A 25,598-nucleotide genomic window follows, 5' to 3' on the forward strand; every position below is an offset into this window, starting at 1 on the left:
AGTTACATCCCATTTGGTCCACTGAAGTCTTTACCACCTAGTGATTGTGTATAAACTGTAGATGGTGGCTGCTGGACTATACATCTGCATCACTTACTGTTGATTGTTTGGTATCCTGTGACCCAGTCTGTCTTCACTATTGTATGATTTGGAGGGCTTGGTTTGGACAGCAACAGTTGTGGACCTTTCCAGACTACTGTATTAGTATAACTGTTTCACAGTTGCATTACTCTGTTGATATGGATGTCAGTGTCTGAACAGCTATGTGACATGGCATATACATCTGTAATAGTACACAAATAAGGGCATTCCATTTCTGCAAACCTGTGTGTGGTGTTTTATCCTATGGCCTCTCTGTGGGTATATGTTGCAGGCACCGAATGTCATTTGTATGGGTGGCTCATCCAGTGTCCAGTTGTTAGGGTGTTAACTGTAGGCATAGTGGCTGTTCCATATTATGTGCACCTTCTACATATGCATCTTACTGTACATATCTCTGTGTGTGTATGTGTAGTCACATATATATCTCTATATATGTATGTATATATATATATATATATATATATATATATATATATCTGTATCTGCATATATGCGTGTCTGTGTATATGTATCCTGGGGATTTGATAGCTTCCACATTTTACATTTCCTATGGGAGGCAGACTGTACTGCATGATATGTTACCAATACCAGCCTGACATCATACAGGTGGGATGTAGCACTGTTAACATCTTGTGACCATGTCATGTCAGGTCCTGGTTATGGGATCTGCAACACTTGGTAGTGTATGGCAGGGCGGACGTGTTTGACTGTGGGGGAATGCCTATTCGTACAAGACGTATATTGTTTGAGGCCTCTCAACCCCATTAACGGTGCATGTGGACATGTATGTTTTTGTTAATCTACCATTGCTATCTACAGATGTATGGCCATATATACCTATATAGATATATATCTGCTTACATATGTATAACTATGTCCGTATATACCTACGTGATATATATCTGCGTACACATATGTAACTTGTTGTGTATATGTAGACATATAGGTGTAGACATATATATGTGTCGATGTAGGCATTTGCATGCATATATGTTCACATATATTTATATATATATGTATATATTTCTACACACACACACATATATATATATATATATATATATATATATATATATATATATAGATATATATATATATATATATATATATATAGATATAGATATATAGATATGTTGTATCTGTTTAGATATTAATATATTTACACACACACATACATCTAAATGTTGGTATACATTCTCTGTACTGTTGCATGACTGGGCTGGATGATATGTTTCTGAAAACATCAGATTTATGTACATCTGGCATGGCTCAGTGGTAAATCACTTTGTCTATGGTGTGCAGGGTCCTGGGGTTTGAACATTGTAGAGGCTGTTTATTTTGTTGCTGGGCAGAACACGGGCCATTGGATACAGAGTGATTAAGGTACTTTAAAACAGCTGTAAGCGGGTTTGTGCGGTGGTAAGTACTGCTAACTTCCGGTTACAGTTTCTTATAATCAATTAGCTTCTAAATTGCTTAATCTGTGTAGGCAGTGCTTACTCCCATGCAAACAGGCTTTGACCCGCTTACTGCTGCTTAAAAGTGCTTAGTCCTGCTTACCCCAGCACTAATTTCTTTAAAAGAAAAGAAAAAAAGGGTTGATAGGAAAGTGGTGAAAAAGGGGCACAAAGAGGGAAAGACAGTAGGGAAAACAGCTAGGGATGTGCAGGAAGGGTGTAGAGAAGGTCCATACCTGCCCATTTCTTCTACAACAACAGCTGTGCACATACACTGAATTTGGAGGTAGATTTGGATACTCAAACCCCTGGGAGAGGGGTGAAGACAACAAAAATAAGTTGTGATATCAATTAGACTGGATTACATGTGTCCAGTGGACATGTGTGTAAAATGGACAGCTATGTATGGGGCGAGATTTTTTTGTGGGAGCACATTGCCCTTTTTTTCAGGTGAGAGTGGGATGTTGGGGAGGGTAGTAAGTATATTTGGGGAGGTAGACTGGGTAGGTTAATAGACAAGACACACAAGACACATACAGGAGTGGTATATGACACATGTGGGGGTAAACACCTTGATGGGGAGGGGTGTTGGCATATCGGAACCCACAAGCCCCCTAGTGGTAACAGTGGGACTGAGGTCCCCACCCATGGGCAGTCACCACTGCACCGTCACAGCCCCAAAGGTGGCTGTGCTGGGGGCAGAGCCATAGAGCCAGGCTAACTCTCTAATTGTGACATGTGGCCCTCGAGCTGGCATAGAAGATCACCGAACTGCTCGTTGATCGCTCTACGCACCACAACCCCAGCCTGGCAATGGGTGACAGGTGCCTGCTCGCACCCACTCCCAGGGGGGGTGAGCCCCATCCCCTGAGGCAGTTCCACCCAAAGGTGGTGCAGGACCAATAGACAGGGAGGTCCGGGGATGGGCCCCAGACATGCTGGTGCCCAGTGCCACGGCCAGCTGAGGTGGGACAGGTGAGTCCGCTGAGACTAGCCTTCCCAAGCAGGCTATAGTGTTTAGATTTCATCATCATATATGGGTTAGTAATAGTCAACACATTCCAGGGTCAGGTATAACAGCATACATAGATATTCCCATTAACCCAGACACCAGATACGGAACAGTTGCATAGCAAACAAAACACATGCATATATGGGACCACAGTGGTAATAAGAACAGCATGCAGGTACGTTGATGGCACCATGCCAACAATGTTGGAATAATTCAATATGGCACATGCATGGGAACCATTAAAATATTTATCAAACAATTGGACATTATCAGAGTCAGTACATACAAGTTGGGGTGGGTATGTTGATTATTGTTGGAGATAAGGTGGGCGGGGATAAAGATGTCAGTTAACAAGTAGTATATTCCTGTAGTCCACTTTACTTTCCTAGTCAGTGCTGTTATCTGTACCTTACAAGTCTTACTACACTACCCTATAGCCTTATTGTGGACAGTGATATGGCTGTCGTCATCATTACACATGAACCGGTTTTATCTGCAGTATACACCTCTTACCTGGTATACCTGTGGAGGTAATGTTTCTTAACACTGACTGTACACATACGCCCAGATTCTGGGTTGATGTTTTGCACTATGCAATCCAAATCTTTCTGCACATACTCTGGCCATGTGTTGACCACATGCTGGTGTGCCTGGACATATCTAGAATATTGCCCTCTTCCACCTTTAGTGACCTGACACACACATATACATGCTTTCCTACGCAGTTATATTATGTAGCACAGTGTGGGCGACAGTGACCAGTAATACTTTATTATTCAGAGAAGCTGCAACACTCACAATCCCCTACAATACCAGGGTGGACAGTACCAGTACAGGTTATATTGGTCTGTATTTCTCAGCACAGTGTTCATATCCAACGTACCTGTGGGAGCAATATTTGTTAGCACTACCTGAATGTTGCCACACAAAGTTCCAGAGTACACATTAGTATTATGCACATACATCTCACTCTGTTACTGTACACAGTCTGGTCACAGCTTGACAACATGGGAGTGTAGATAGGACATACTTGAAATATTACTCTCCTAACAGTTTCGGGGGTTGCTACAGTGACAGGTGTGTTCTCATGATGGTTGACAATCACCTGTATTCCCTGTTTGCTGGATACACATCTGGGATCATCCCACAGACTTACAAGGGAAACAGGGGGACAGGCAGCAGATATGGGCACATATACTGGACATTCTGGCCTCATGTGTACAGTTGTGGGGTATGAATCTGTATGCAGATGTATTCCACTCCCAGGATTCAAATCATGGCTGTGTCTGCTACAACTTAAACTGTCCATCACAGTTGTGTCTGCTATATTGATATTGCTGTATATCTCCAATCTGCTTTCTGTCTTATTAATCCCCTATGCTTATGCATTCTGACCTTGTATAACAACACTCTTATACAGATTTCCTAGACAGTTATATGTTGTAGGACAGTGTGGGTGACAGTGATGTGTAATATCTCATTATTCAGAGCAACTGCATATCATTCTTGTATTTCTGGGCACAGTGTTGGTATCTGACAGACCTGTGGGAGGAATGTTTATTTGCACTACCTGAATGTTCCCACACACAATACCAGGTTCCACATTACTATTATGCACATACATCTCACTCTGTTACTGTACACACTCTGACCACAGCTTAACAAGTTGGGGTGTAAATGGGACATACGTGGCTTCTTAGTCACATGAGGTATTGGGGAGCTGCTAGTGTGCCAGGTTTGTTGTCATAGATGTGTGTCAATCAGTTGTATTTCCTGTTTGCTGCCTATACGTCTGGGATCATCCCACTGATTTCCCAGGGGGACAGATTAATAGGCAATAGATATGGACACACAAGACACATACAGGGGTGGTATATGACACATGTGGGGGTAAACACCTTGATGGGGAGGGGTGTTGGCATATCGGAACCCACAAGCCCCCTAGTGGTAACAGTGGGACTGAGGTCCCCACCCATGGGCAGTCACCACTGCACCGTCACAGCCCCGAAGGTGGCTGTGCTGGGGGCAGAGCCATAGAGCCAGGCTGACTCTCTAATTGTGACATGTGGCCCTCGAGCTGGCATAGAAGATCACCGAACTGCTCATTGATCGCTCTACGCACCACAACCCCAGCCTGGCAATGGGTGACAGGTGCCTGCTCGCACCCACTCCCAGGGGGGGTGAGCCCCATCCCCTGAGGCAGTTCCACCCAAAGGTGGTGCAGGACCAATAGACAGGGAGGTCCGGGGATGGGCCCCAGACATGCTGGTGCCCAGTGCCACGGCCAGCTGAGGTGGGACAGGTGAGTCCGCTGAGACTAGCCTTCCCAAGCATGCTACAGTGTTAGATTTCATCATCATATATGGGTTAGTAATAGTCAACACATTCCAGGGTCAGGTATAACAGCATACATAGATATTCCCATTAACCCAGACACCAGATACGGAACAGTTGCATAGCAAACAAAACACATGCATATATGGGACCACAGTGGTAATAAGAACAGCATGCAGGTACGTTGATGGCACCATGCCAACAATCTTGGAATAATTCAATATGGCACATGCATGGGAACCATTAAAATATTTATCAAACAATTGGACATTATCAGAGTCAGTACATACAAGTTGGGGTGGGTATGTTGATTATTGTTGGAGATAAGGTGGGCGGGGATAAAGATGTCAGTTAACAAGTAGTATATTCCTGTAGTCCACTTTACTTTCCTAGTCAGTGCTGTTATCTGTACCTTACAAGTCTTACTACACTACCCTATAGCCTTATTGTGGACAGTGATATGGCTGTCGCCATCATTACACATGAACCGGTTTTATCTGCAGTATACACCTCTTACCTGGTATACCTGTGGAGGGAATGTTTCTTAACACTGACTGTACACATACGCCCAGATTCTGGGTTGATGTTTTGCACTATGCTATCCAAATCTTTCTGCACATACTCTGGCCATGTGTTGACCACATGCTGGTGTGCCTGGACATATCTAGAATATTGCCCTCTTCCACCTTTAGTGACCTGACACACACATATACATGCTTTCCTACGCAGTTATATTATGTAGCACAGTGTGGGCGACAGTGACCAGTAATACTTTATTATTCAGAGAAGCTGCAACACTCACAATCCCCTACAATACCAGGGTGGACAGTACCAGTACAGGTTATATTGGTCTGTATTTCTCAGCACAGTGTTCATATCCAACGTACCTGTGGGAGCAATATTTGTTAGCACTACCTGAATGTTGCCACACAAAGTTCCAGAGTACACATTAGTATTATGCACATACATCTCACTCTGTTACTGTACACAGTCTGGTCACAGCTTGACAACATGGGAGTGTAGATAGGACATACTTGAAATATTACTCTCCTAACAGTTTCGGGGGTTGTTACAGTGACAGGTGTGTTCTCATGATGGTTGACAATCACCTGTATTCCCTGTTTGCTGGATACACATCTGGGATCATCCCACAGACTTACAAGGGAAACAGGGGGACAGGCAGCAGATATGGGCACATATACTGGACATTCTGGCCTCATGTGTACAGTTGTGGGGTATGAATCTGTATGCAGATGTATTCCACTCCCAGGATTCAAATCATGGCTGTGTCTGCTACAACTTAAACTGTCCATCACAGTTGTGTCTGCTATATTGATATTGCTGTATATCTCCAATCTGCTTTCTGTCTTATTAATCCCCTATGCTTATGCATTCTGACCTTGTATAACAACACTCTTATACAGATTTCCTAGACAGTTATATGTTGTAGGACAGTGTGGGTGACAGTGATGTGTAATATCTCATTATTCAGAGCAACTGCATATCATTCTTGTATTTCTGGGCACAGTGTTGGTATCTGACAGACCTGTGGGAGGAATGTTTATTTGCACTACCTGAATGTTCCCACACACAATACCAGGTTCCACATTACTATTATGCACATACATCTCACTCTGTTACTGTACACACTCTGACCACAGCTTAACAAGTTGGGGTGTAAATGGGACATACGTGGCTTCTTAGTCACATGAGGTATTGGGGAGCTGCTAGTGTGCCAGGTTTGTTGTCATAGATGTGTGTCAATCAGTTGTATTTCCTGTTTGCTGCCTATATGTCTGGGATCATCCCACTGATTTCCCAGGGGGACAGATTTATAGGCAATAGATATGGGCCAATTTAAAAGACATTCTGGACCTCAAACGTATAAACTGTGATTTGGGTATGTTTTTGGCAATGTGTGGAGGATGAAAGCTGGATGCATGAAGGACTGTGTTGTATTCAGGATATTTCCTGAAAACCTGTGTACTGAGAGTGTCATCTGGTTGTCTTGTTATTAACACATCCAAAAAAGTTATTGTGTCGACATGATAATTGACAGTGAACTGTAAGCCCCATATGTTATCATTTAAATATGAGACAAATTCAGTTAAATAATCAACATCAGCCCTCCACACCATCCAGCAATCATCCAAATACCGTCTCCAGAGCTTTTTTGATGTTTATTTAACATTAAAGGATTTTTTATCGGATCCACTTTGGTTGCTGGCTTCATTTTGGCCATAACGTGTTTTGCCATGTAAAATTTGATGTGCTGCAGAGGGACTCGAGCCGGGAATGCCTGCTCGTAAAGCGAATGCTTTGCCCACTACACTATTGCTCTGCTGCTTCATTTGCATATATCTTCCTTGTTATCCTCTTCAGCCTTTTAAGCTGCTTTAACTATAGCTAAGCGATGGGCACACTCGTGCACCTACGGTTAGCTCTAATCGGATGTTAAAAAAAAAAGGTTTCTTAATTTTATTTCTATATTCTGTTTCTGTTATACACAAGGGGGACTGTTGGTGTGGATAAGCGGTCACCTGTGAGTGGTTTTGCTCATTGCATTCCCCTTTCTGCTGTTCTAAATTGCGGGGGCATGTTTATTCTGAGAGCTCTGCTCTCAGACATGCCCCCTGCACTCTTACACGCTCCGTGTAAGCCTAGGAGCTCGGGCAGCGCCCATCATTAATATGCATGGTGCACTGCCATCCTGCTCCTAAACTGTCGCTTCCATGCAGGACTAAGCTAGTCCTGCATGGAAGATTTGTAAATCTGGGGGAAGGTCCATCTAGCAGCTGCTGCTTCCCTTAAACCTCCCACCGCCCCACACTACAGGACTGCAAGGTTCTTAAAAGTATGTTAATAACAAGTGATTTTATATACATGATGGGGGGGGGGGTAGAGGGTGCAGCAGTTCCCTTGTTGGATATCTGTAGCCCTCTCTGTCAGTCATTCAAAGCCACAACCAAGCTTATCAAAGATGGTGTGAGGTGTTTAAAGTAAGTTACATCAACAGCTCCCAGCCCCAGCAAGTAGTTATAAGTACTTCTGTGTGCACGTCAGATGATACTTATAAAAATGACAGCCATGAATTGTGCATCAGCTCTATTCCATGAAACAGTAGATACACATTAAAGTATTCCAAGATGCTTTGCAAAAATTACATCAATCCTGCAAATGCAAACTGGTCCTGTAAAGCCATTTAGTGACTGATTAATTTGAGAAAAACAACAAGCGGGTCAGGTACTTTCTACAGACAGTCCCAACCCCATCCCAGTAGTTATTCGTAAAATGACGGTTGGGTATTGTGTTTCAGCTTTGTTCCAAAGAATAGCAGTCACACATACACCGAGTTCCTTCACACAAATCAAAAAACCCTACAAAGTCAGAATAATGAACAAAAAGGGTGAATATTAGTCATATTCCCTCACAGAAAGCCCAGCATTTCCTATTACTCAAATTCATTTAGTTAGTAGAACAACAGATTTTGCATCAACAAATATTTTCTGAAGCATAAAGAAGCATAAACTCATATGTCTGACATTTTTGATTGATTGTAATCTACTCTGTGGTTTGCCAGGATCAAAAATATGAGGGAAATAACTCAACCTCATAGCACAGGAAGTATGGACAAAGTCAAAAATGATAAAGGGATAAAAGTCCAAACTCAGAGACAGATTTTATTGTTCTTATAAACTTTGAAAGTTACTAAAAATAACAGATTTTGCATATGGTGCATTTTTCAGAAGGATAAGGAGTCTGAAACTTAAATGCCTGTAATTATTTAGTGACTTCTGTCCTCAATGATTTGCCAGAAAACCACAAACTTTATGTGGGACGTACCAAAAGTATGAGGCAAAAATCTGGACCATTGAGAGGTATGCCAAGGCCAGAGATAGGGCAAGCAAAATCAGGCATATTCTGAAAAACCATGGCTAGCTAAAGACTATCCCAGGCCCCAGCCATCCAGTAGATAAGGCTGTCTACCAGTAACAAAAAAAGTATTTACCAAACACCATCAACAAGCTTTCTCCTCATGCCAGACTCTTTCTGTTTTGATCTGTTGACTTCTTGTTCTGTCCTGTCCATGATCTACCAGATTCATTGTCTGGACAGATCATGGGCAGAATAAGCAGGAGGCTATCAAATCAAATTGCTAAATCTGCCAGAGTATCTCCATAGGGTGCCAATCTTGCTTCTCTGTCTGGGTGCTTTTTTGTTATTTAGTTAGTTAGTTGTTAATTGTTTATAATAAAGAAATGCCACCATTTATTTTCCCTAAAATAATACATACTTGAAAAGCACCCTTACAAGAGAATCAAGAGTAGTGTCCTAGTCAGCTGCCTAGTTAGCCTATTCCTAAGGCTGGCCATGAGTCAGCCAGCTTTTGAGGCAACTTCTGACAACCCAACAGCTAATGCACTGAAGTACTTACATCACAAGACTTTGAGGTTGGCATAGTGGTTAAGGTGTTTACCTTACAGGCACAAGGTGTAGGGTTTGATCCTCACAAAAGGGGTAATTGGTTGGCCTTGGAATGACCCACAAGGAGAGTTAGTTTTAACTTATGTGGGGGGAGGTTGGCATAATGGTTGAAGTGTTTACCTTACAAACACAAGGTGCAGGGTTTGATTTTCACATGGGATAATTGGCTAGTCTTAAAATACCCGACAGGAGCAGTTAGCCTAGTACTAATCGATGAATGTAATCTATAATTTAAATTTTGACAAAATGTAAACTGACAAATGTTATCCTGTCATGAAAATATTAGTCATTACTGACCTGACAAAATCACTGTGTAATCTTTTCCATAATCTACCTGAAAATTCCCATGAGTGAAGTAATGGTGCCTGTCTACAAAGTTGTTTCTGTTCCATCTGATGTTGCACATGTTATATACCTATTTTTGATCTCTTCACTTACCTTTGGCCACTAGACTTCATTGCTTCATAGCTATTGTTTTCATTTTAATAATGCCAGGGTGACCTTTACGAAGTTCTTACAGTATATTTCTTTTTTTCCTCAACTTCCAAAGGAACAGTTACTTGAGTCATCCGTATGACAAATCCCTTTTCCACTGACAGCTTTAATCTTCTGTAATAAAACATTTTCAAGCTATCATCAATATTTGTAGTTGGTGGCCAACCTCTGACAAAAAAAAAAATTAACACACATTCAATCTGTCTGAAAATGTTCCTGAAAATGTTTCTGCTCAGTCAAAGAATTCATGCACTCTAATTCCTTCTATAACTTTTCCTAAAATATCAAGTAATGGAATTCTGGAGAGTGCGCCAACATTACCATGAATTTTACAAACATAGTATCTCATAATCATAAATGACAGTATAAAAGCCCATATTTTATTTTTTGCTGCTTACGTACGTTGTGGGTAAATTCTTAGACTTAGCAGACAAAGTTGATATAAGTTTATTGTCAGTAACCAACATGAAATGTCTACAGCATGGGTACTGATGGAATTTTTTTTTTCCAAAAAATTAAAGTGTTTCTTTCTTGATTCAGGAATTATGTCTGACAGTGAGAGAATGGGTATTTAATTTCTCTTTAATGGGTCTTTAATGTCTCTTTAATGGGTCTTTTTTTCCTTGAAGGCATGTCATGTTGAATTATTGTACCTGTGCCATGAGTTAAGACATAAATTAATACAAGGCTATCAGGTCTGAATCTGTTACAATAACCATAAGTCAGAATCAAACCTTGCACCCTGTATCTGTAGCACTGTTAACTCTTGTCTATAATGTGCCAAAACCTTATCACATATCAGCATTTCTTTACATTTTACTCATTTTCTTTGTCGTACAACATACTATCCTTCAGCAGTCTACAGTGCTGCCAGGCATTTACTTTGGTAAGACATGAACTTTGCATAAGAGTACTACAGGTGAGAAATGCTTGTAATTTTTTACATGTGCAGTGGTGGTGCTCCTTACCTCCTTCCTTTATTTCAAGATCATATCCCAAATAGTCAGTCTGTGATTTACCAAGCTCATATCTGATTTTTTGAATCTTGGTCTACAGTTTTGCATTCCTTGCAGCAGTACACATGTACGTTACAGAGATATTCATTATTTATCTTTCCTGTATTCAGAAAATCATCCAAGTATCCAACCACATTCAAATCCTTGAATACATTTTTCAGTGTTCTTTGAAAATAGATGGTGCACAGCTCACACCTATTAGCAATCTGCTACACAAAAACAAGCATCTAAACCTGTCAATCATCACATACTTTTTAGAATCATCAAGTACTTGCTGATAAGCAGCAGCAGCTAGGTCAAGGCCATCCGATTTCACTTGGAGGAGATGACATGTTTCACTTCGTGTGTGTGTGTGTGTGTGTGTGTGTGTGTGTGTGTGTGTGTGTGTGTGTGTGTGTGTGTGTGTATTTTTGTGTACATAACCGGACATACAGTGTTTCAACTACTTGTTTCTGAGAGCCAATGATTTTTACATGTTTATGAGCACATTCTGGCCAAAAACACAACCACTAGCTGTAGACATGCATGTTTCAACCTTTTTAGTGACCTCATCAGCACAATGGATTGTTTGGCTATAGTTAGTTTAGAAACACACCCCGGGATTCAGTAAACGTCCGTGCAGGAATAGCTTATTCCTGCATGGAAATGACCATTTAAGAGCAGCACGGCAGTACGCCATGAATAGTTATGAAGGCACGCTACCGCTGCTCCTAAACTGACATGGAGCATGGACAGGGGGTGTGTCTGAGAGCGAGCTCTCACAATATACATGCCCTGCACTCAAGAATTACCATTCTGCAATTACAATGAGTGAGAATGCTCATAGGGGGTTGCCACCACTTCAAATGCCCAAAGTGGGACTGTTAGTATACAAACATGACATGTTGCAGGACAAAACACACCCACAGCCATTGCAAAGGTCAAAGCACCATTTTCCAGGAAAACCCTACACTCATAACAACTGAAACACACCAGGATTTCTGTCAAATGTGCAGATGCACACAGAAATCCACAGCAGTAAGTGAAACCTGTCCCTTCCTAGAGAAAATAACACTAGAATTTTTTTTTTTATCAAACTGATTAAATTTAACCATAGCTGCGCTGGTTTGCCCATTGCTTAGCTGTGCATACTCTAACTTAAATGGCAGAAGAAGGTAAATAGCAAGATATATACAATAGTAGCAGTACCATAATAGTGTAGTGGTTAGAGCATTCACTTGATGAGCAGTCATTCCCGGTTCGATCTTTACTGTAGTAAATTCCATTTTCCATGTGAAAGCAATTTATGAAATTTTTTTTGGTGTATAACCTACTAAATAACATATATTTGTAAACTGGAGTACTGCATTAAGTGCAGATGTGAGGTGCCATTGTAATAACACAAGTGCTCCATACAGTATACGTACACATGAATCAGGGACACTAAACAAAGTTATAATGTGTAATGAATGATAAATCAATGCCATACAGCAAATAGTGTAAAAATGCATAAAGTGTCCAAATCTACCATTTTCCCAAGACACATGTTTAATTTCTTTCTAAATTAGTGCGGGGGTAAGTGGGAGTAAGCACTTTTAAGCAGTAGTAAGCGGTTTTAAGCCTGTTTGCATGAGGGTAAGCAATGCCAAAAAAAAAATCTTGCTTTTTTCCCACTTTCTGAAAGTTAAGAAAGTTCAGTTACAGATTTGCTGTTCTGAACTGTTTGGAAGTTTCTAAAAGGCCAGTGCTTTCTTGGGCTAAAGGGAAGTCTCTGTGTTCACCAGTGGGAGTGGTTAACACTGAACAGCCTGCCTGTCCCTGGAGGAGTGGTTACTACCTAGAAGCTGTAGTTTTATTGGCCATTTTGGGTCAATTCTAAACTCCTTGATCTCTCTCTCTTAAAACCCTACAACTCTCTTTTTGTGCGGTTTTGCACACTGAGCAGCGTCGGGCAGCGCTGCCTAAACAGGTTTAAACTATTCCAGGCTCCACAAAGTCTGCACTTCCCTTTTTCTCTTAGAACTGTTAAAACTCTCAAAGTAATCACTCTATTCTCTTTCTAAAGCCCTGCACTTGCTCAGCTCTTATAAGGAAACACTAACTAACTAAAGCACTACACCCTCCTTGACTTCTCATAAGTATTAGACTCCCGATTCGTCCTTCCTGATCAAGTGAAAAATCAGTTCCCTTCCCTAATCTGATCAGTAAAAAAAACAGTTCCCTATACTAATCTGGTATGTCCAAGGGTCAGTTTCAGGGTTACTGTCCAGTCCAGCTGGTGAATCTGGGAATTTTGAGGCAATGTTACAATTGCCTTATGTACACAGACAACCCTCTCCTCCTTCCAACAAACTCTAATACATGTGAGAGATGCAGTTACACAGCCAAACTGGAGACAGAGCTCTCTCAACCCAAGACTGGCACAGTCAGTCAGGAGGAAAAGGTAACCACCCACACACCACAAATCCAGTCTCACACAGACCTACTGCATTTGCATACCCAACATATAAACACACAAAAACATAATCAGAGGCTCTAAATAAAAACCTTCCTAAACAGCAAAGACCTCCTAAGCAGATATCCAAGCAACAGCCACCCCTCAACAATACCCACAAATCACATATCTCACAAAATCAGTGTGCCTCACAGTCACAGCCCATAAGGCCAAACAACACACCAAATACACTTGTTATAGGGGACTCTATTGTCCGGCACACTGATGTCCCACTCACCAGACTGAACAAGGAGAAGGTCACTGTAAGCTGCCTGTCGGGTGCCAGGATCCACCACATAATGCAAGCATGCAGGTCACTCCAAAGCAAGTACAAGTATGGCTCCGTCATTGTCCATGCTGGTGTGAATGACCTGAGATGTACCTCCCTGGACTACATGAAAAGAGACATAGAGGAGCTATCTGACCATGTAGCCCAGGCTGGTATGTCCCTGACCTTGAGTAGCATCTTGCCCTCACCAAGAATGATGCCACAGTATAAAGACAAAATGATCAGTTTCAACAATTGGCTAAAGTATTGGTGTCATTCAAAGGGGATCCAGTGTCTGTCAGCCTGGGATGACATGCTCGACAAGCCACGTTGCTTCACTAGGGACGGCTTGCACCTGTCACCCTTAGGCTTTTGTATACTGGCCAAGGCTCTTGCCACCCCCATAGTGCCTTTTTTAGGCAAGGCTCAAAGGACAAACCCACCTCCATAGACAACCAAAAGATAAAAAAACTAAAGGTAATGCTACTCAATGCCAGAAGTCTAAATCTCAAGATGCACGCACTCGAGACTCTCCTCAGTATGGAGAAAATCGATGTCTGTGCAGTAACAGAAACCTGGTTCAAGGCTCCTGAGAGCACCCCAGCACTACCAGGTTATCACTCATACCACGCGTTTCAGCCCCAAAACTCGGACCAAAGCACAAAAGGAGGGGGAGTATCTATATTCATCAAAAATACCTACACCTCCAGGTTAGTGGCACTGCACGACGCATCAGAAACCATCCATGTGCAACTAACAGCGGGCAAAACTGCCTTTCAGTTTGTAGCCTGCTACAGAACACCCTCCCTGTTACAGGAACCCCACTTGGTATTCCTGAGAACACTGGAGAATATGAAAGTCTCTCCAAACACTATGTTATTGGGTGACTTCAACTACCCAAACATTGACTGGGAAAACTACTCAAGCCCAAACACCCTCGCCCAATGGTTCCTTGAATTTATAAACTCTAACGCAATGGAACAACTGGTCACCACTCCCACAAGAGGGAACAACATATTGGACCTGGTCTTCACCAACATGGGGACTCTATGTTCCACACCAGAGGTAAACCCCTCATTGGTAAGATCAGACCATAAACAAATTTCCCTGGACATCCATATCCCGTCCCCACCCCAGCCAAGGAAATCACTGTAAAGAATTTCTCAAAAGCCAACTTTGCACTTCTCAAGACTGAGGTGGAATCCTTCAAAGCCCCTGGGCCAGAGGATAATACAGCCCAATCCGCAGAATCCTTTACAAATGCATTCTATGAGCACCTGCAGGAATGCATGGATCGTGCTATCCCAAATAAAACCAAGACTCACTCCTCCAGAAACAGGAGACTGGTCTGGTGGACCCCGGCCATAAATAAGCTATACAACAGAAGGAGGAAGCTACTACATGACAGAGCAAAAATCCCAAAAAGGGAAGGCATCTCTGATCAGTATTAGCAAGAAACTTCGATCCCTCATAAAATCATCAAAGGCCAGTTTCAAAAGAAAAACTGCCCTAGACACTAAAGATAATCACAAGGCCTTCTTTAGTTATGTCAGAAACATGGGTGGAAACTCCCAGATATGCTCTGAATTGTTGCATAACGGTACGAAATATACCAAACCTACAGACATAGCCAACATCCTGGCAGACAAATTCAGCGCAAACGTCTCCCTCCCTTCCCCCCCAAAGGAGCAAATGCCTATCCCAACTGAATGTAACCTCCCTGACATCACAGATGCACAGGTGAAAGCTTCCCTCTCCAAAGCAAAAAACACAGCATCATGTCCCAGGCTGTGTCTTACACGAGCTCCAAGAAGAACTGAACCCTCACATTAAGTCACTGTTCAAACTTAGCCTTACTACAGGATATGTACCCAAAGAATGGTGTACAGCTACAGTGGTCCCACTCCACAAAGGTGGTGCCACAATGGACCCCGGAAGCTATCACCCCATAAGCCTGACTAGTCTGGTCTATAAAGCTATGGAGTGTATTATCATGGAACTCATAAACAAAGACATTGGGAGCCTCCAGACACTGGACCCTACCCAATTTGGCTTTGTAAGGGCAGATGTTGCCTCTTAAACCTAGTTGATTTCTTTGAAACAGTTACCAAAGCCATAGATGAGGGCAAGGTAGTCCACACAGACTACCTGGACCTCGCAAAAGCCTTCGACACAATACCCCACTCAGGCATCATAAATAAGCTTACCAGCTTAAATATCAAACCCTATATCACAAGATGGGTTGCAAACTGGCTCAGAGATAGAACCCACATGATCAGAATCACAGGGGGCATGTCCGAATCCAAACCAGTTACAAGTGGTGTCCCACAGGGCTCAGTTCTGTGACCTCTCTTGTTTGGTATATACTTCTCTGAGGTTCAGGCTAACACGGGGGGATTATGGCTGACAAAGTTTGCAGATGACTGCAAACTGGGGGCCATAATCGAATCTCCAGCTGACACAAGCTTCCTCCAAAAGGGTCTCACAAAGACGGATGCTTGGTGCCAGAGCCACTACCTCAAGCTAAATGCTAAAAAGTGCATAGTCATCCCCTTTGGGAAAAACAAGGTGCCCACAAATTACCACATAGGTGGTAATCCATTAATCTGGAAGAAGTAATTAGAGATTTGGGGACCAACATAGATAGTAATCTCTCCTTTGATAATCACGTTGCCAAAGTGGTTAGAAAGACCTTCTATATAGCCCACCTTATCACAAAAGGGTTCGCATCTAGATCAAGAGAGGTCATTGTGCCCCTCTACTCATCACTCATCAGGCCCATAATTGAATACAATGCCCCTTCTGGGATGTACCTTACCCGACACCTGCAGCAACTGGAGAGACCCCAAAAGTACCTCACCAAGAGGATCATGGGCTACAAACAGATGTCCTATGCAGCTCGAATAAAGAAACTCCAGCTCTACTCAGTTGCTTACTGCCTACTCAGAGGCAATCTATGCCTGACGTACAAAGCCATGTCAAACCCAGAATTAATGGACATGCTCCACCTCAAAAAATCCAAGTCCCTTAGAGCTACACGCTCCAGGGACCTAAACCTCAGCACAAAAATAAATAGGACATGCTGGAGGGACAGATTCATTTCCCAGAGGCTCCCCTCACTCTGGAATAGAATCCCAGTTCATGTTAGACATAGCCCCTCGCTGACCCTCTTCAAGCGAAATTTGGACGGGTGGATGGGAAATCGCAAATTCACCCCTGGGATCTCTCCTGTGTCCCTGCTAGACAGAGGCACAGTAAATTAATCTGAAAAGGGTACCTTCTGTGACCTACTTTACAGAGGTACAGTAGGTTAATCTAATAGGGAGGCGGAAGCCAAATACACTCTGGCTTGGCTTATAAATGCCCTAGGGCAGATAGCCTAGTATCTACCTATGAACCTATGAACCTATGATAAGCAATTTAGAGGCTAAGTGTAAGAAAATTTAACCTGAAGTTAGCATTCCTTACCATCACGCAAACCCGCTTACAACTGCTTAAAAGTGCCATAATCACTCTGTATCCAACAGCCCCTTTTCTGCCCAGCAACAAAATAAACATACCTTGTAGGTCTTGAACCCAGGACCTGTACACTATAGTCACAGCAGTTAACCAGTAAGCCATTACAGCTGTACATAAAACTGAAGTATACCCAAACAGATCCTCACTATAGCAAAATCAAATTTACATGTGAAAGGAATCTATAAACAATTTTTTGTTGTATAACCTACTAAATAACATATATATGTGAACTGGAGTACTGCATTAAGTCCAGATGTGAGGTGTCATTGTAATAAAGTGGTGAAATCCCTTGATAAACACAAGTACCCCATACAGTCTACGTACACATAAATCATGGATACTAAACAAATATATAACATGTAATGAATGATAAATCAATGCCAAACAGCAAATAGTGTGCAAATTTAAAAATAAGCAATGCTAAGCATTGCACACCTCTGCTTACCAGGTGTAAGCAATGCATTCCCCACCTAAATAAATTTGTCCATTGGTATGCCCCTTTAAGCAATGCCAACCTTAGGTAAGCAGGTTTGCCTATAGCTTAGCATTTTCAAAACCGTCCAATAACAGCAAAGTGCAGGAAATCAGCCATATTTAAACCCCACAGGTGGGAATACATCTCATAACTGGTTGCAGCTTCCTCCTGTAGGCACAATGGCTGGTGTCTGGGAAGGATCGTGCTTCCGAGCACAGTGCTGGGGCATCCAGGAGTCTAAGATCATGGCAGGACTCCTGGTAAAAGTCCATGAAGAGAGACTGCTGCAGGGCCAGTACCAGGGTTCCCAATATAAAGCGGAAGCCTGGGACCATCTCTGTTGTGACCTCACCAGTGCCACTGGCATCCCTCGAACTGGTGAGCAGGTCAGGCATCACTATGTTGACCTGAAATGGAGGAAGAGGGAGCTCTTGGATCAGTGTATCCAAGAAGCTAGGCAGGTTGATGTCTCAGCAGTGTGCAAGTACTCATTTACTAACTGTTTAATAATTGCCTAGCTCATGTATATTATTACTATTATTATATTATTACTTCAGAGAATTACAGTGTTTCACTTACTGTGTCTATGTGACCTTTTTACCCTTTGGTTTGAATGGACATTTGGAAGCCAAGGTCACTAAAAAGGATGAAAAATGCATGTTCACTATGAGTAGGTTTTGGTTTTACTGGTCTGAATGTACCCATAAAGACATATAAAGTAAAAGTAAAAACTCATGGGCATTTAGAAGCCATGTAGCTGAAACACTGTATGCCCTTAAGGGGTCATTTACACATATTCCATGGGGTCTCCATTAGAGGAGGTTTAAGGTATCACACAGTGAAACCTCTAGTTTTGCTGTTTTTTTCTTGCAATTTTTACTGAATGGTCTGTATGTGTGACCCTTTTTCCCTTCGGTTTGGATGTTAGCTGAGGTAGTTGCAGGCACTTTAATGTTTAAGGGTATCAGATGAGTTTAAAACACTGTCCCTGGGATTCAGCAAGCTCTGCATGGCATGCAGGAATAGTGCAAGAGCTGCTGGAGGCAATATGGCCATCGAGAGATCCATGAACAAGCTCCCAGGATGTGCACGAGTGCTCCTGCACTATTCCTGCATGGACACAGTTCCTGTATGCTAATTACCCCATTTGCAGGTGAAAGTCATGCAAATGAGGTGAATTAGCAATCCAGGAAGCTGGCAGCCGTCCGTGCAGGAGTAGTGTAACCTGCAGAAATGTATTCGGCTAGTAACCGAATACATTTCTGCAAAATACAAAACGGAGTCATGACAGCTCCAAATAAAGGGTGTATATAATGTGGAAGGCATGCCAATGGCTAAATATACGGCCATTGGCATGGAAAATAGGTTCAAAATAACAAAAAAATAACTTTTTTTTTGGCCGATTTCAGCCATTTAAGCATAAGGCAGCGGCGCGCAAACAGGAACGGCCTGAAAATAAAAATAAAACCCTGAAAAAAGCTTTTTAGGCAAATCACAATTTTGCCATTATAGTCAATGGCAGGCAGAAGACAACAAGGCCACTGAATAGTGGTTGCTAAGGGGGACGGCTCAGTGTTAGAATTGTAACTAGGCATTAGCAGTCAGTTCTATGCAAATGAGGGGAATGATACTGAATCACAGATTTCCCCTCATTGCTAACCAGCACCCAACCATGTAGGTGCAGGAAAACCATGGTGCAAGCCTAAGAGTTAGTTGAGATCATAGAAGACTGTGTCAGGCATAATGTAAGCTTATGGAGCTCTGTGGCTTGGGTTTGCCCTTAGCTTAGCAGAGCTAAGGAAGGGGGTGTGTCTGAAGCTGCCTAGCAGTGTTTACATTGCCTAAACAGGTGTGCATGCCGCGCGCCGGGTTTTAAACCAAATAAAAAAAATAAACCAGGAAATAGCAACCCCATGCATATCTGAGCACTGTGTTTGCATGGCACACCACCTCTGTCCTTAAACAGGAAGGCAATGGGAATGGAAAACAGCAGTAGAAAGGTAATCAAGGAGAACTAGCATAGCTGACAGGTGAAATGTATCAGAATCAGCCAATTACACAGGCAGCAGCCCAGCACAGCACACTACTATAAACTATGCAAACACTTTTCCCTCTGGTTTTTCTCACTAACTCTACACCACCGGTGTACACAAATGGGGAAATTTTACCTAACAAAACCAACAAAATTATAGGGGCTGCATTTGCTCTCATACATCAACATGTGGAAGAGGCTGAGGGTGGTGAGGATGAGAATGCTGATGACCAACCCACAGTGAGGAGAATGAGAAGTGTGTACAGACCCAGGGTAACCTACCAGGGCTACATGAGCTGGAGATAGTGGAGTGCTATAGGGTGGACAGGGACCTCCTACAGCAAATTGTTGAGCTGTGCTGGCCACGCCTCACACACAGAGCCAAAAGAGGGGAACCCATCCCAGTGGATACCAAGTTATGTGTAGGCCTAAGAATACTAGCCACAGGTACTTTCCAAAGGCCAACTCGGGATATCATGGGGATCTCACAGGTATCAGCATCCAATGTACTCCACCAGTTCCTGGATGCCATGTCAGCACATGCCGGTGAGCACATACATGCACATACACATCAAGGCACCACCCGGTGAGAGGGGTAGAGTCTACATGAACTGCAAGGGCTTCCTCTCTATCAACTGTCAGGTCATGTGCGATGACCAGGGCATTATAATGAATGTGTGTGCTGGCTGCCCTGGAAGCTATCACTACTCTCACATCTGGCATATGACACAGCTGTACCAGAGATTTGCCAATGGGGATATCCCATATGGCCACCTAGAGGGGGATGCTGGTTAAGCACTGGAGCCGTGGCTGATGACACCCATCAGAAAAGCACACACACCGAAACAAGAACTCCCTAATGAGGCACACACACAGACCAGAATCATAATAGAACATGTGTTCAGGATGCTCAAGTCACAGTTCCAGTGCCTGGACATATCTGGTGGAGCCTTGTAGTACTCACCAGCTACATGTACCTAAATTTTCATCATATGTGCCATGCTACACAGTATGATCCTGCAGAAACAGCTGCAGCAGGAACAGCACTGGGCAGGGCCACACAGCCCCCCACCATTGCCAAGGCCTACACAGGCACAGAGTGACTCGGAGGAGGAACAACCTGAGCCTGCCCCAGTAGGCAGAAGGAGGCATGCCTAGTATGCCCAGGCCTTGGCAAAGAGGCTACACATTCCACATACACTGACATGGTAGGAACCCCACGGAATGACACCTCTCTCTGACTTGCATATACAGTAAAAGGGATGCCAAACATGACACTACCTGTGCTTAACCATGTATAGGGAGAGTACTATGTGCATCTGACATAGTCAGCCCTCCAGCACCATGCTCAATACTGGCACAGCCACAAGGTAAGTCACTCTCCCTATCAATTGCTGAATGAAGTAGTATGTTTTTACTTGTATCTATGGTATGGATGTGAGCATACAAGGGAATCAGGTGGCTGAATGAGATGCCAGCAGATAGTAGACACCTATAGTGGCAGCAGGAAATCTGTAACAAATACTGGTGTCACCATAGTAGCCAGTACTAAACAAGGTATCAAAACCCACTGCAAGAAATGTGGTGGGCCAAATGTGTGTCCATAGGACACACATATGCCAGTCAGTGCGGCTCACATACCCAACAACAGTCTCAGCCAGCAGGACAGGCAGAGTCAAACAAAGAAAGGCTGTGCTAAGGCCGCTGATTGATGGCTATGGAGAACAGCCCCCCTCCAGACCTACACAGACAGAATACAACAGGTCAGACAGTGAGATGATAGTTCTGAAGGGTAAGAAGTCTAAAACTGAAATGTAGGTCAATAAAACCTAAGAACTGTAGCACACTGATATGCCTCTAGTCTGCATGATAAGTCAGACTACAGAATGAAATGGAGTACCTGAAATACCAGTACAGTCATAGCAAATGTGTACAGTTGTCAGGTGTGCCCCCCCCCCCCCACAATCCTATGTAGAAATGTAGTAACATGTATGTGTAGGTATAATAACAGTGGAGCACAGATTACCTGAGCTGACCAAAGTAGTAGGATAGATTGTAGCATGTGTACAATATGCAGGGCTGTGTGTGGTAGATTGGTGTGTGTTGTATATTGTGTGAGAGTGGTCAGCATGTAGGCATGGTGGGTTTTGTCCTGGTGGCCATTGGCCAGTACTGCCAATGACAGGGCTAAGTTCTCACAACTGCAGTGCCAAACACAATGCATCCCAGCAAGACACATTCGAGCAGTAAGCCATAGTAATTGTTCATATGTAATATCTGTCACCATCTGACAGATGGACATGGCATGAATGTGGGCCCAGACATACAAACAGTACACAGGTGGAAGTACCCTAGACAGACAGTGTATAAAATGTTACTGTCAAATGGACACACCTTTGGAATTCTACATACAAGTTAGCAGCACATTAGTTGTCTGTGTAGTATGGAATACCGATGTCATCTGGCCAAACACTGGCAGACCACAAAGGTCACAGGTATGAAGTACTGAGAAACTGCTGATGTTCCTGCACAAGCCAGCATAAGTGGAATGCCCCACGTATATCTGTGAGTCAGCTGCAAGTAGCTTCCATAGCACACATGCACCCAGCTCACCCCACCATCAGCCACAGGTACCTCATAGGTCTTATCAGTGCTGTTGGGAATGAGTACAATATGACCCCTACCACTGTATGGAAATAGCCACAGAATGCAGCATGCTGAAGAGGTGTCCCATGCAGGTGTGTACGTAGCTGTAAGCAGCACCCTGCCAGCATCCACACCACTGGATCAATAATGACAGAAACTATTGACATTAACACCTTGCACAACTACCCTGTCACCCCAGGGGAATATAGTGTCTTGCAGCCTGGGACTGTAGGAGTGAGACAATGCAACAGCCTGCTACAGATGGCCGGCATCACTAGCAAATGCCCTACAATCCTCTGTCAAAGGCCTGTGTCTCACCCATGCTGCTAATGTATGTTATCTCATGGACTCCCAAATAACAACATAACACAGTCCACAGAACCCAAATGCAAGGCCATGTCGACAAATCCCAGTAACATGTCCACCATGTCCTACTGCATGAACTGTGGACCAACCCTAAAATACTGCTGGGATGAAGTGATAACTCTAGGGAACTTATCAGATAATGTTTGCTAAATGTTTGGAAGAGGATAGAATAATGGGGGGGGGGGTAGGAGCATGGCCGCCATGGAGTGTGTGAAATCTGAAACTCAGCTGTGTGCACATACTATCCCTGCCTGCAAACACAGAAATGGGTGGCTACAAACCTGCTTGTAAACCACAATGTGAAGGAGTAATGACCAGACATATGAGCCCTGCCTCTGGGTAACCTGTGTGAATCTGTACAGCTGTGAGGTATGGCCACAGCAGGATATGGCCATACTGTCATGTCGGTGGATGTACAAGCATGGGATCCTCAGCCACCACTGTACCAAGGTGCTGAACCATTTACACAGACCCATCAGCAAGTGTTTGTGGCTTCCCCTCCAGAATGGCATGATTGTGCAAGAATATGTAGGCTGCAGACCACAATACTGGACACAGCTTCATTCACCCTGTGTTCCCCAGGAAATTACTGCAAGCAAATATGTATACCTGACAGTAGCTGATGACATAAAATATCATAGTGTAAAACAGTACATATGTCTGAATATCTCTGCTAACACCAAAACCATGTAGCAAAAGCAGCACAGACACAATTACCTACAGTAACCCACTATCCTTTGCCCATTTTGACCCCATATTGTCAACTGATCTACAGATATCCCACAGAAACAGGTTGTAGGTGTAGAACACAAAAGCCTGCACTGGAGTACAACCTGCCTGGAATGGATTCACACATTCAATACAGAAGGTCATACTAGGCATGCTCCCACACTTACAGAAATGAAGCCCATGTCTGGCAACAACAGTGGACTATACATATCTGACAGTCACAGATGTTTGTGCACACACTCCACATTGCACACCAGTCATGCTTTGCACACACATTGGATAGGAATATACACATATATCTAAGGACAACACACTATAATAGGCCAAACTTACACATACATAGATGTGTGGAAGAGAGTGACAGACAGTGACAAAGAGCCTTACATCCTGAGGCTTGTCCCACCCAGCATACATCAAATTGGCTAAAACCACATGATGTGCAAATGTCAATCACTACAGACATTTGCCTCTGGTATCCCTCAGCACTATAGTGTCTGTAGTGCTTGTGATAACTGTGTAACATGACTGTACAAGTCATTATTCATCTAGCAGTTGTATACAAGTACCTGTTAAATTTAAACCTGTGTGTACCTGAGTGTTATGTGTCTGCTTCCAGATAAATGGTTTATGGCCCATGCACCCACACTGCACTCCCCATTGCCCTACTTTGGCAAGCCTGCTGATATAATTCACCTTGAAATACATCTTTGGTGAAGGAGTAGCCCTATAAGCTCTGTGGTGTGTGCTATAACTGCATAATGCTATAGTGTGATGTACTAGTTAGGTAGGAGTTCTAATCCCAGATACAGCAACCGTGAGACTGTGTGTAGGGATCAATGCTTTTGTGGCCATTCATAGTCACTACACTCCCCATTGCCCTACTTTGGCAAGCTCGCTGATGTCACCTTGAAATACACCTTTGGGGAAAAAGTAGTCTAGTAAGCTCCATGGCATGTGCTATAACTGCATAATGCTGTAGTGTAATGTATTAGTTAGGTAAGAGTTCTAATCCCAGATGTGACAACTGTGTGTGTGTTTGTTTCCCCTGTGTAGGGATCAATGCTTTTGAGGCCATTCACAGTCACTAAAATTTCCATTGCCCTACTTTGGCAGGGCTGCTGAAGTCATTCACTTTGAAATATACCTTTGGAGAAAAAGTAGCCCCATGAGATCCATGGCGGATGATATAACTGCGTAATGTTGAAGCATGATGTACCTAGTTAGGTAGGTGCTCTAATCCCAGGCATGGCAACTGTGAAACTCTGTGTGTGTGGGGGGGGGTTGTGTGTGCATAGGGATTAATGCTTTTGTGGCCATTCACAGTCACTAGGCACTCCTAAAAAATGGGGAACATTGATATCTGTGCAGTAACAGAGACATGATCCAAGGATCCAGAAAGCACCCCTGCAATACCAGGTACAGCTCTTAGCACACCTGTCAGCCACCAAACCAGGACCAAAACACTAAAGGTGGAGGAGTGTCCATATTCACCAAGGATTTTCACACCACCAGGCTACATGCCAACACAATGCATCTGAAATTATCCTGGTGCAACTAACACTAGGTAAGACTTCAATCCAAATTGTATAGCTTGTTACAGATCCCCCACCATGCCCCAAGATTCCCACTACACCTTTCTACACATACTGGAAAATATTAAGATACAACCAAACACCCTAATACTGGGTGATTTCAACTACCCTGCCATTAACTGGGAAAACTATAAATGTAACAACACCTGTGCCCAACGGTTCTTGGAAGTCATAATCTGGGTATCTTGAGACAATGCTACAATTGTCTCATGTACACAGACAACCCTCTCTTCCTCCCAACAAACACAAATACATGTGAGAAATGCAACTATATAGCCAAACTGAAGGCTGAACTCTCTAAACTCAGGGCTGGCATGACCAGACAGGAGGAGATGGTAACCACACACACAACAAACCCAGTCCCACATAGACCTACCACAACTGCAAACCAAACACATAAAAACACAAAGACATACTCAGAGGCTGTAATAAAAAACTTACCAAAACAACAGAGGCTCCCAAAGCAGACATCCAAAAATCCACCACCTCAAAACAAAACACTTGCAACACATACTTCAATAAATCAGTGTGTCAACCAATCACAGCCCTTAAGGCCAAACACCATGCCTGATACACTAGTAATAGGTGACTCTATAG

The 25,598-nt window shown here is 43.2% G+C and overlaps 1 long non-coding RNA gene across 1 annotated transcript in view; it reads right to left on the reverse strand.

The window, feature by feature from the left end:
* The window catches only part of LOC122792775, a 183,213-nt gene that overhangs the window by 67,890 nt on the left and 89,725 nt on the right, over positions 1 to 25,598 (reverse strand). Inside the window, exon 2 of the long non-coding RNA XR_006363427.1 lies at positions 9,829 to 9,999. This is a non-coding gene — a long non-coding RNA (uncharacterized LOC122792775). The remainder of the gene's footprint in view (positions 1 to 9,828; positions 10,000 to 25,598) is intronic.

The sequence above is a fragment of the Protopterus annectens genome, chromosome 1.part0 (genome assembly GCF_019279795.1).
Source record: "Protopterus annectens isolate FY-2018-M chromosome 1.part0, PAN1.0, whole genome shotgun sequence".
NCBI classification, from domain to species: Eukaryota; Metazoa; Chordata; order Ceratodontiformes; family Protopteridae; genus Protopterus; species Protopterus annectens.